At 34.1% G+C, this 9517-nt stretch overlaps 2 long non-coding RNA genes across 2 annotated transcripts; both read left to right on the top strand.

Annotated features, from left to right (window-relative positions):
* The first annotated feature begins 2820 nt into the window (after positions 1–2820).
* Positions 2821–3821, top strand: LOC147504443 (uncharacterized). The gene is made up of 3 exons (XR_015220397.1): positions 2821–2946; positions 3067–3253; positions 3545–3821. It is a non-coding gene; the product is annotated as an uncharacterized LOC147504443 (long non-coding RNA).
* A 3747-nt stretch (positions 3822–7568) lies between these two features.
* On the top strand, positions 7569–9191 carry LOC147504444 (uncharacterized). The gene is made up of 2 exons (XR_015220398.1): positions 7569–8421; positions 8515–9191. It is a non-coding gene; the product is annotated as an uncharacterized LOC147504444 (long non-coding RNA).
* The last annotated feature ends 326 nt before the right edge of the window (positions 9192–9517 follow it).

The following is a 9517-nucleotide window of genomic DNA, read 5'->3' on the forward strand; positions in this document are numbered from 1 at the left end:
CTGATGGTGAACCAAAGTTTGATTCTACCCCTGCTTCATAAGTCTTTCAGTTGATGATTCACATAAACAATTATTTTTAAACAATTATTCTATGGGTCTGTAATATTAAGATATGTAGCTCACATACTATTTTACTTATTGAGCTCTGCAGCTCTTCTAGTTTATGCATGCATTCTACTTACTTACTGAACTCTACAGCTCTTCTAGTTTATGCATGCATACTACTTACTTACTGAACTTTGCAGCTCTTCTAGTTTATGCATACATTTATAGCATTTTATGTTATATGACATATATTACTATGCATACTCTACACCATAATAGGATATTTGCAACACGCACCTTTTTTTTATTTGCAACGCTTATTTAGCGTTAGTAAGTTTCCAACGTTAAATAAGCGTTGGTAATGTTGTAAAGCGTTGCTTTATTTGGGTGAATTTTCGGAATTAATTGCTAACGCTTAAAAAGCGTTGGAGAAGTGTTACAAACTTAAAAATTTTGCGAAAAATTTCGCGAACAGAGGGAAACCAAAAATATCGAAATATAAAACATATATTTTTTTTTCCCTCTCCTCTCTCTTTCTCTCTCACCACCGCATTATCTCAAGATCCCTAATTTTCGCACTCCTCAATCAAAGAAAACAAGAAATGGATTGTTGACATGCATCCTCGACCCAGAAATCATAATATTCTTTAGACCACATACTTGACAACCAACTCATTTCCTCCATATGGTATCGCGGTGTTGTTGTACAACAGATCCAAAAACAAAAAAAAACCTTCCAGATCCACAAAATTCGTCCTTAGTTGGTTTTTCGTCTCAACACATCCAAACAAACAAACCCCAAAGAAGCAAAACATAAATTAACAACAGCTACAGGTAATTGCTTATTCTTTTGTTCTTCTTTGTTTCATTTGTGAATTGGCATGATATCGTTTTTCAAAAACCCAAATTGTTTTTAATTACTAAAATTTCGTTATCCTTTTATTGGGGGTAAGAGATGGGAGAAGAGGAGTTGAAGAAAGTGGCAAGTGAAGAAGTAGCGATGCTTGAAGCAACACCTTCATCCGAACCACCCCACCACCTAAAAGAGACAAAGACCACCCCCTTTGAAGCAACAAAAGATGTAACGGAAGAGAAATCAGTAGTTCCTATTGTTAAAGAAAAAGCGATGATTCAAAAGCTCTTGCCGTGGATTGAGAGTAAGCTTTTTCTTCATCTTGTATGGATTTTATTGTTAAACTATAGGTTTTGAGGTACTTATGTAGGAAATATATGTGAGAATTCTAGATTTATCTTCTTTTTTTTTCCAAGTGTTTTTGCTCAATTCTATGGATTTCTGAAGACTATACAGTTTTTTAGCAACAAAAAAAAGTCTTTATTTGAAGAATATTGCCAAGCTTTTATTTGTTGTGTATAAATCTCGTGATTTATCCTAATTTTGTAAATTACTTTCAAAAAGCGTAGAGTTGATATACTTTAAATGATTATGTTTATGTTCATGCTTTCAAATTTACTTTATCACCAAATATCTTTTTGGATGAATTGAAATTTTTATTGGCATAGTTAAAACAAATTTAATACATATATATATACTAGTAGTGCTTGTTACCTTTTGCTTTATACAAGAGTTATTATTAAGCCGACCAAAAGGGTAATATTCCCCGATCAAATAGTTTATCCTGAAATTTCTGTTTTGTTGAGAGGATCCGAGGCTATTGAAGAGAAAAGTACAGGGGCTCAATTGATAGAGGTCATTACTCGTTTACCATAATAGCCTCTCTTCTCACCCAACTTCATATTTCCACGTCTCCTTATAATATTGTCTTTGCTAATAAGTCTCTCGGTTTGTATTTACGGATAAAGTTCTTGTATGCGGGTTGAAACTTCGAGAAGAGGTTGTCGTTAATCGAGCATGGGAAGACAAAGTGAGAAAACAAAAGCAAAAACAAGTAAATAACACTCTTTGTCTTTGGTTTAATCTTGAAACCGATCTCTACGGAATGTTTTACTCATCTTGTTAATATCAACAACGTCCTCTTTTGACATGGCTAACTTGTCGAAATGAGGACCTTGTTTCAACGAAAATAAATTGCTAATAACTAATATCTAGGTTGCCAAATGAACACGCCCATTTGTTTATGTCAAAAACAGAACTAAAGACAACCTAATCCCAATACTAGGCTGGGGTTGTTAACATTGCTTCTTTAGGCTCTTGCTTTTCCTTGGGATTGCATTTATTTATGTAGTTATGACTTCGAGTTATGATCAGCTGCTGCCAAGATACTACTGACTAGTAGTGAAAGCTACCAATGTTTGAAGGGTCTAATTTTGATTTATTTATTGCTTCCGTGTTTATTAAGGGATGTTGAATCTGCTTATAGTTACAAACTTTGATATTAAACTTACAATTTTAACTAATTTGATGAAAACCTTTTCTTAAACCTCTCCCTCCCACTTTCTCTTTTGCATCTTGTGCTAGTTACTACTACTATGGAAGTTGGTTTGAATTTGTTAGGTGGTTCTGATGTTACTGCTTCTTTATCAACAGTTTCAAAAGCTCAAGTACTAGTAGTTGAGCAAGCTACTACTGACCTTGACTTGGGTCTTGACTCATCTTGTCATGCGGGTTGAAGAGATAACAACCCGTTTTTAACTCCGCCCGATTACAAAGTAATGAAAGTCTTTGCCTTTGCCGGTCCCAAGCCCAATAAAGGAGGAGGGAGAGTGGTGGACAGTTCTGCGGTTATGCTCGTTGGTTGATGTCCATCGGGTAGGGGCGGCAACAATTGTTCTTCGTGGTGGAGCTGATCAGTATCCAACACCTGTAATTGTGTGATCTAAATAAATCTTGTGTGTTAACGATTACTCATTGATGAACATCCTCTGTTTTCATTTCAGTTTATTGAGGAGGCTGAGCGAAGTTTGCACTCATTGATTTATCTAGTAGGACTCTTTGCTATGACCATGACTTTTCATTTTGGTATTATATTAGAGATTTCAATCTAGAACACAGCATCGAGAAGTCAAAACATTTTACATCTAAAGTTATGTTTGATCTAACAGGTCGTAAGGCTAATGATGGACAATGTAGGCGGAGCAATGGATGATAAACTGATAGCAAGAAGCCATGGTTCAAAACTCCCTAATGAATGTTTCGATAAGCCAAAAATTGGTACGGTATTTGGGGCTAACGAATTTAATCCCAGGTCGCATTTGGGCGGGATCCCAACGAAAGATAGTAAGCCTTCGTGTACATAGTTTTTTCTCTCGCTTCGTTCTTTTCAGTTTTATATAATTGATGTACTTATCGAATAATCTCTTTTACCTTTAGTTGCATTTCACGGAAGGTTAATGTGGATTTGGCGATAAAACTGGTTGATATGGGGATATAGTATACCACAGACGTAATTGAGTGTATCTGAAAATCAAATTAAGTTAGCATGGCATCCTGAATGTTGGTAGTTTGCTACAAAATTAATTTTTAATTACATCTATGCATGATATGCACTAATATAGGCCTTTTGTTTGAATTTTTCCTCAGACGTGGAAATGATGAAAGAGAGGTTTGCCAAGTTGTTATTAGGTGAAGATATGTCAGGTGGTGGAAAGGGGGTTTCCTCGGCATTAGCTTTATCGAATTCCATTACCAACTTAGCAGGTGTGTAATTGATAACATTTTTCTAATATTTAGATAGAATAAACCTTGTATTTGATTTTCAGAGATGTCATGTAAGTACTCGTCTTACTCGAATGGCTTGAGGAAAGTTAGGCGTTTTTCCGTTTAAGCTGACAAATATTAATAAATTCTCCATTTTTTATTCTTGGGTATATCCCTGGTATTGAAACTTCTAACTCTGTTCGTTTCTTTTGATTAATTTCTTGTGCCTTCGTCTTCGGTGAACAATCACGTTTAGAGCCTATTACTGACTACACTATGCATTTGTAATCATATACTACGTGTTTGTCTATACTACGTGCTTGTTATGCTCACTGGTTTACAATAAGTAACAAACATGAGTATTGAAGATGAAGAATTTGAATAAGCTTCTAATACAGATGAAGGAGCAGCATCAGCTCTTATTGGTAGTGATAAGACTAGTGCTGATTACTACTTCGATTCCTACTCACACTTTGGTAAACCTTTTTTTTTGTACTCTTTATTGTTTTTTAGATTGTTTTATCAAATGGGCTTGAGAAATTTGATGTCTTTTGATGAAATATGAAGAGTTTTTATTGGTTTAAATGGTAAAGTATGTTTTTTTAGTGCAAGTAAAGTGAAGTTATCGGTTTTGGTGTTTGGGGATGTTTTGTTTTATTGTTTTTGAACAACTGTTAAATTTCTTACATTATGTAGTGAATATTTCAGAATGAGTGAAAAATTGCATGGGATACTCTAGTTGTTAGTATAAAGTATCTTAGCAAAGGTCATCTTGAAATACGTGTTATTCGGGTAGGATAGGCCGTAGTATACTATTCCTTACGCTAGGAATAATTGTGTTTCGGGCTTTATGGTTAATTCAAATTTGGATGGATAGTTAGCTTTATCATACAAAATGTTCATTTAGGATTATTGTGGTAGCAAAGTACAACCGTTTGAATCCTTCTTTTGTTCTACTCTCGGAGAGTCTGCAAAGACTCTACGAATATGTTAGTCTAGAAGTGTAGTTGTAAATGTATAGGGTATGATGATATCTCGTTAATCGTGTTGTCGGTCATAAAAGTCTTAGTTATACCACCAAATTGGTTTAGCTGGTCTCGCTACAAAATATGAGAAATTATTATTTTTTTTATTAGCAACCCATCAGACAGCGGTTTATAACCGTTACAAAACGAATTTTAAATTATTTTTTAAATTAACTAACAACTTTGCAACGGTTACAAACCATTGGTAAAAATTTTAACAAATTACCAACGCTTAAAAAGCGTTTGTGAAATAAAAAACCGTTGCAAAGGTTTTAAATATGTGTACGAAATAGTTATAATAAGCGTTGGAAATTTCTGTTTGCAACGCTTTTTAAGCATTGCAAATATTTCCAACACTTTACCGACACCATATTTGCAACACTTAAAAAGCGTTGCGAAAATTATTAACAACGTTTTTTTGCCGTTGCAAATAGCCTGTTATGGTGTAGTGCATTCAAGTTAACTGTAATTAAGAGTTCGATCGCAATAGAGACATATGTCTTTGCGAAAGTAACTTGGTGCCATGAGCAAGACACTGTGTTTAATAACGACATGTCCTATGTATTTAAAAAATGAATAGGGTTAGAGATACCTTTTGAGAAAAACATGATTAAAAAAATTAAAAAAAAAATAATGGTAGAATAATTACGTAGCTTACTATTTAGTTAACTCATGTACATCTTGTTCTATATCTATCAAACCATGCTCCAAACTTGTTTGGGGGTGGTATATTTTCATAACGAATAACAGAGTACCGGTCAGTGCCATTTTTGCTCATGTTCCTATGGTAATCTCTTTCTTTTTCTTCATACTTTAAAAACAAAGCATATTTCTATTTGGAGGTGGTATAATAACATTCTTCAAAAACTAGGCATTTATTATATAAAAATTCTTATATTAGATATATTAAGTATATTTCTATATTTTTTTCTTTCTTAATATATTTCGAAAAGACCAAAAATATATTTTGTGTTTAGTATTAAAAGTCTTGTTTTCCTTTTTCTATGATGAATAATGGTTTAGAAGTCTCATTATAGCAATAAAGTAAAGATTCGTTCTTCGAACTCAGACTAATATGCATACAATAGTTTCTGCACCTTTTCATGAATGGCATGCATCAGCATTTGATTATATATAGCAGTGAGTTTTCGAGACCAAGATTAGAATAGTTAAGTTCTATATAATGTGAGAATCTAGTCAAAAGCCTCATCTAAATGATTATTGAGTGATGACAGAAAGATGTCCGGATAGAAAGATAACACCTCCACTTGCTTGATCACTACGCCATATCCTAAAAGAGAATTTATGCCCTTTTTGGATCGATATAGCCAAATAAATGTTAAAAACCTAAAAAGATAATTTTTTTCCTCTAGTTACCCCCCTTGAGCTTTCACCAAATTCTAAAAGCCTTTTATTTCTTCGCCATCAATCCCTAAACTGTTACTACACACATAATAAAAAGCTTACCCAAATGGACGAAGTTGAGAATTGGATGAATCAGTAAAAGAGAAGATAAGGCCTTGTACAAAAACAGAATAATTAGAAGCTTCAAAAGAAAGAAAAGATTCAAAAATTGAAATCTCCCAAAAGTTCAAAATCAATCAAAATGAGTCAAATTCAAAAGAAACAAAAGCAAAGTTAGAACTCCCAAAATTCAAAATCATATGGAGTCACAAAGCTAAAGGGCTAAAGAATGAATCACAATTTCGGAAGCAAATAACAGAACAAGATTCTTCTCTAATTACAAATATCCTGAAGACCCAATTTCTCAACTTATCAGAGTTTGTTTTCCCTTCCCTTTATTTCTAAACCACTACCTTAGCCCCTTAATTCATAATAAAAGACCTCTAGCACAACTAGGAATAGGATGGTGTGATAGTAAGTGGATATTGTGATCAATCGACCCCGATTTCTTTGGACGTCATTCGAGTATGTGAGGAATATAAGTGCCCTCTGCTCTTGAGAAAACGAAAATTGAGTGAATCTATTAGAGAGTTGTGATTGCAACACACCCTTGTGAGAACCCAACTTAAGGACGCTCTCCAAAAGTTTCATAAATGACTCTGCTTTTGCATTTCACCGCTCATGTTTTGCACGTTTATCTTTAGATGATTAAATTACTGTGTATATATTATTCTGAGTTCAAAGAAGCTTTTCTTTCTTCCCCCGCTAATGAGATGTATAGACCTCTGAGAATATGCAAGGAAACAAGAACCTTTGTACTGGATAGAGGAAGTTTATGAGTACCTTCTCTGGAAAACTCTCACGAAACTTAATCTCGTCCACTAGAGAATTCATAGTGGTTTAAGGCCTTGTTGCATATGATCAATGCAATCACACTCCGCAAAACGAGACTAGTAGAATAAATCATACATTTGTGATCTTAGTTTTTTCTCTCTCATCTTTTGCTTGAGGACAAGCAAAATGCTGTTTGGGGGTAGTTGATCAGTCCCCAAATGTTCATTTTATTACCTTTACAATGCTTCAAATATGCCTTTCTTATGCTTAATGAACAGACAACTTATAGCTTTCGCTACCGTTTGCAGGATACAAGCCATTTAAGACGTATATTCCTAATACATGTATTTTAGCACAAAAAGGATTGCTATTGATGCTACTTGGGAAGATTTCAGCTTAAAAGCAAAAGTGCTGGAAAGTTAAAGTCAACTGTCAAAGTCAACTCTCAAGGACTTAGGACTAAAAGTTGAAGAGTCAAGGACTCAAAGCTAAAAGTTATGGACTCAAGGACTTAAAGCTAAAATCAAGAATTCAATTATATGGGCTTAAGTCAAAAGCCCACAAATCTTAAAGGTTGTTTCTAGAAGAAAGGATAAATATGTAATTGGTGTCCTATATAAACCAAAGAGATGTAGAAATTAGTTATCCAATGTTTTAGGGTTCAAACCATTTGGTTTGTTAGAGTAAAGTAACCTAATTTACATTTAAGTCATTTTAATTTCAAGTCTTTTTATTTTATTTTTATTTACTTTATTTGCATTTTCCATTATTGTTCTTCAAGTTCTTCATTTCAAGTTCAATCAAGCTTTCATTCTCTCAAAGTTCTTTTCATCAAAGTTCTCAACAAAAGTTAATTAAAGTCATACAACCTTGTTATTCTCTACAAAAGTTATTTGGTTTGTTATTGTTGTTAGTTCTACCTTTTTACAAACAAGAGTTTTACATTTAGTAATCACTTAGAAGAGAGAAAAGAAAGGTTAGAAGAGTTAGAAGTCTAGTTTTTCCAACCATCAAACCATTCCTCCAAACAAAGGATTCAAGATGAACAACAAACCCAACACCACTATTCTAACTCCTTCAGGTACCAACAAGACAGCTGGAGGTGAACCTTCAACAACTCCAAATAAAAAAGGCCAAGAGATGCATACCCAAGAGATGCATACCGATGCCGAGTTGGTGGAAAGAAAAAGAAAGAAGCCTTCTGAAAACGATGGTGATACCACTTCCGCAACTCCCCTTACCTCAACAAATCCAGTATCGAAAACTGGTGCAGGCTCATCTTCTCGCCTTCCCATTGTATATGAAGAGTTTTTTCAGCCTCAATTTCATATTGAGCCAAATCACAGAATCCCCAAGTCTGCTTCCCTCTTTGCCGATAGACCAATACCTAGTCTTAGTCAAACTCTTGTGACCAATACTATTCTCCCCATAGATAAATCTGCCATGACTAGAATCTCGACTCATAAACGCTTCCGCATGTGCAACTCAATTGAAAAGGTGTGTTATTGTATTTGCTTTATATGGTATTAGTCATCATTCTTTAGGAACTTTGGCTACTGATATACTTTTTTTATTGGTCTTGGATGAAAGTTGCTGATGTCAGCCAATTCGAGGTTGATATGGCTGCATCGGGTCAATTCCGATGGGAGAATGAGGAATTTAAAAAAGAGCTTAGGAAAGAGAAGAAAAATGCAGCTCTCCTAATTAGCTAATTTGGCACGTCTGAGAGGAAAGTGAAGGCGTTGACTGAACAATTGGCACAAGAGAAAAAAGAGAGAAGAAATGATTAAAGAAAAAGAAGTTGCATTGAGGATCATGGAGGATGATTGTGAAAAAGAGAAAACAAAACTTAAAGTCGATGCTGATGCAGATCAAACTCAAGCAAATGCCGACATGGAATACTGCTTGTCAGTAATGAAGAGCTTCAAAGCATATCTTCCTCAAGAGCTTATCGACAAGTATCAACTTAACGATGGTGGTGACGTTTCGGGTTCTGAAGCCAGGGATGGCAATGATGATAATGATGATGAGGTTACTGAAGTCGCTCCTCTTATTAATAGGACCACTGCACCGACCAACCCCAAGGCAGTAACCATTGATCTTGATCGAGCTTCTACAAGTTGCCCGTGATTTGGCCGAGGTTGATGCTGCTATTGAGCATCAATCTAAGACTTAAATGTAATATTTGTACAATGTGTGTGCTTTTGTTGAAACACCATTTTACTTTCTTTTGAAGTATGAAATTCAGTTTTGTGCTTTTTATTATGCATCTATACTTAGAAAATTTTATTGCCATTTATATATTTTACTACCATAACAGACAAATAGTATCAATTGGTACTTAATATATTTTACTATTTTGAAAAAAAAATCTTCGATTTCAATACTACCATAACAAACAAATAGTATCAATTGATACTTAACATATTTTACTTGCTTTGAAAATAAAATAAAGTTCGATTTCGATACTACCATAACAGACAAATAGTAGCAATTGGTACTTAATATATTTTACTATTTTGAAAAGAAATCTTCGATTTCGATACTACCATAACAGACAAATAGTATCAATTGGTACTTAAAAATATTTTAA

Source organism: Coptis chinensis, chromosome 4 (assembly GCF_015680905.1).
Source record: "Coptis chinensis isolate HL-2020 chromosome 4, ASM1568090v1, whole genome shotgun sequence".
NCBI classification, from domain to species: Eukaryota; Viridiplantae; Streptophyta; class Magnoliopsida; order Ranunculales; family Ranunculaceae; genus Coptis; species Coptis chinensis.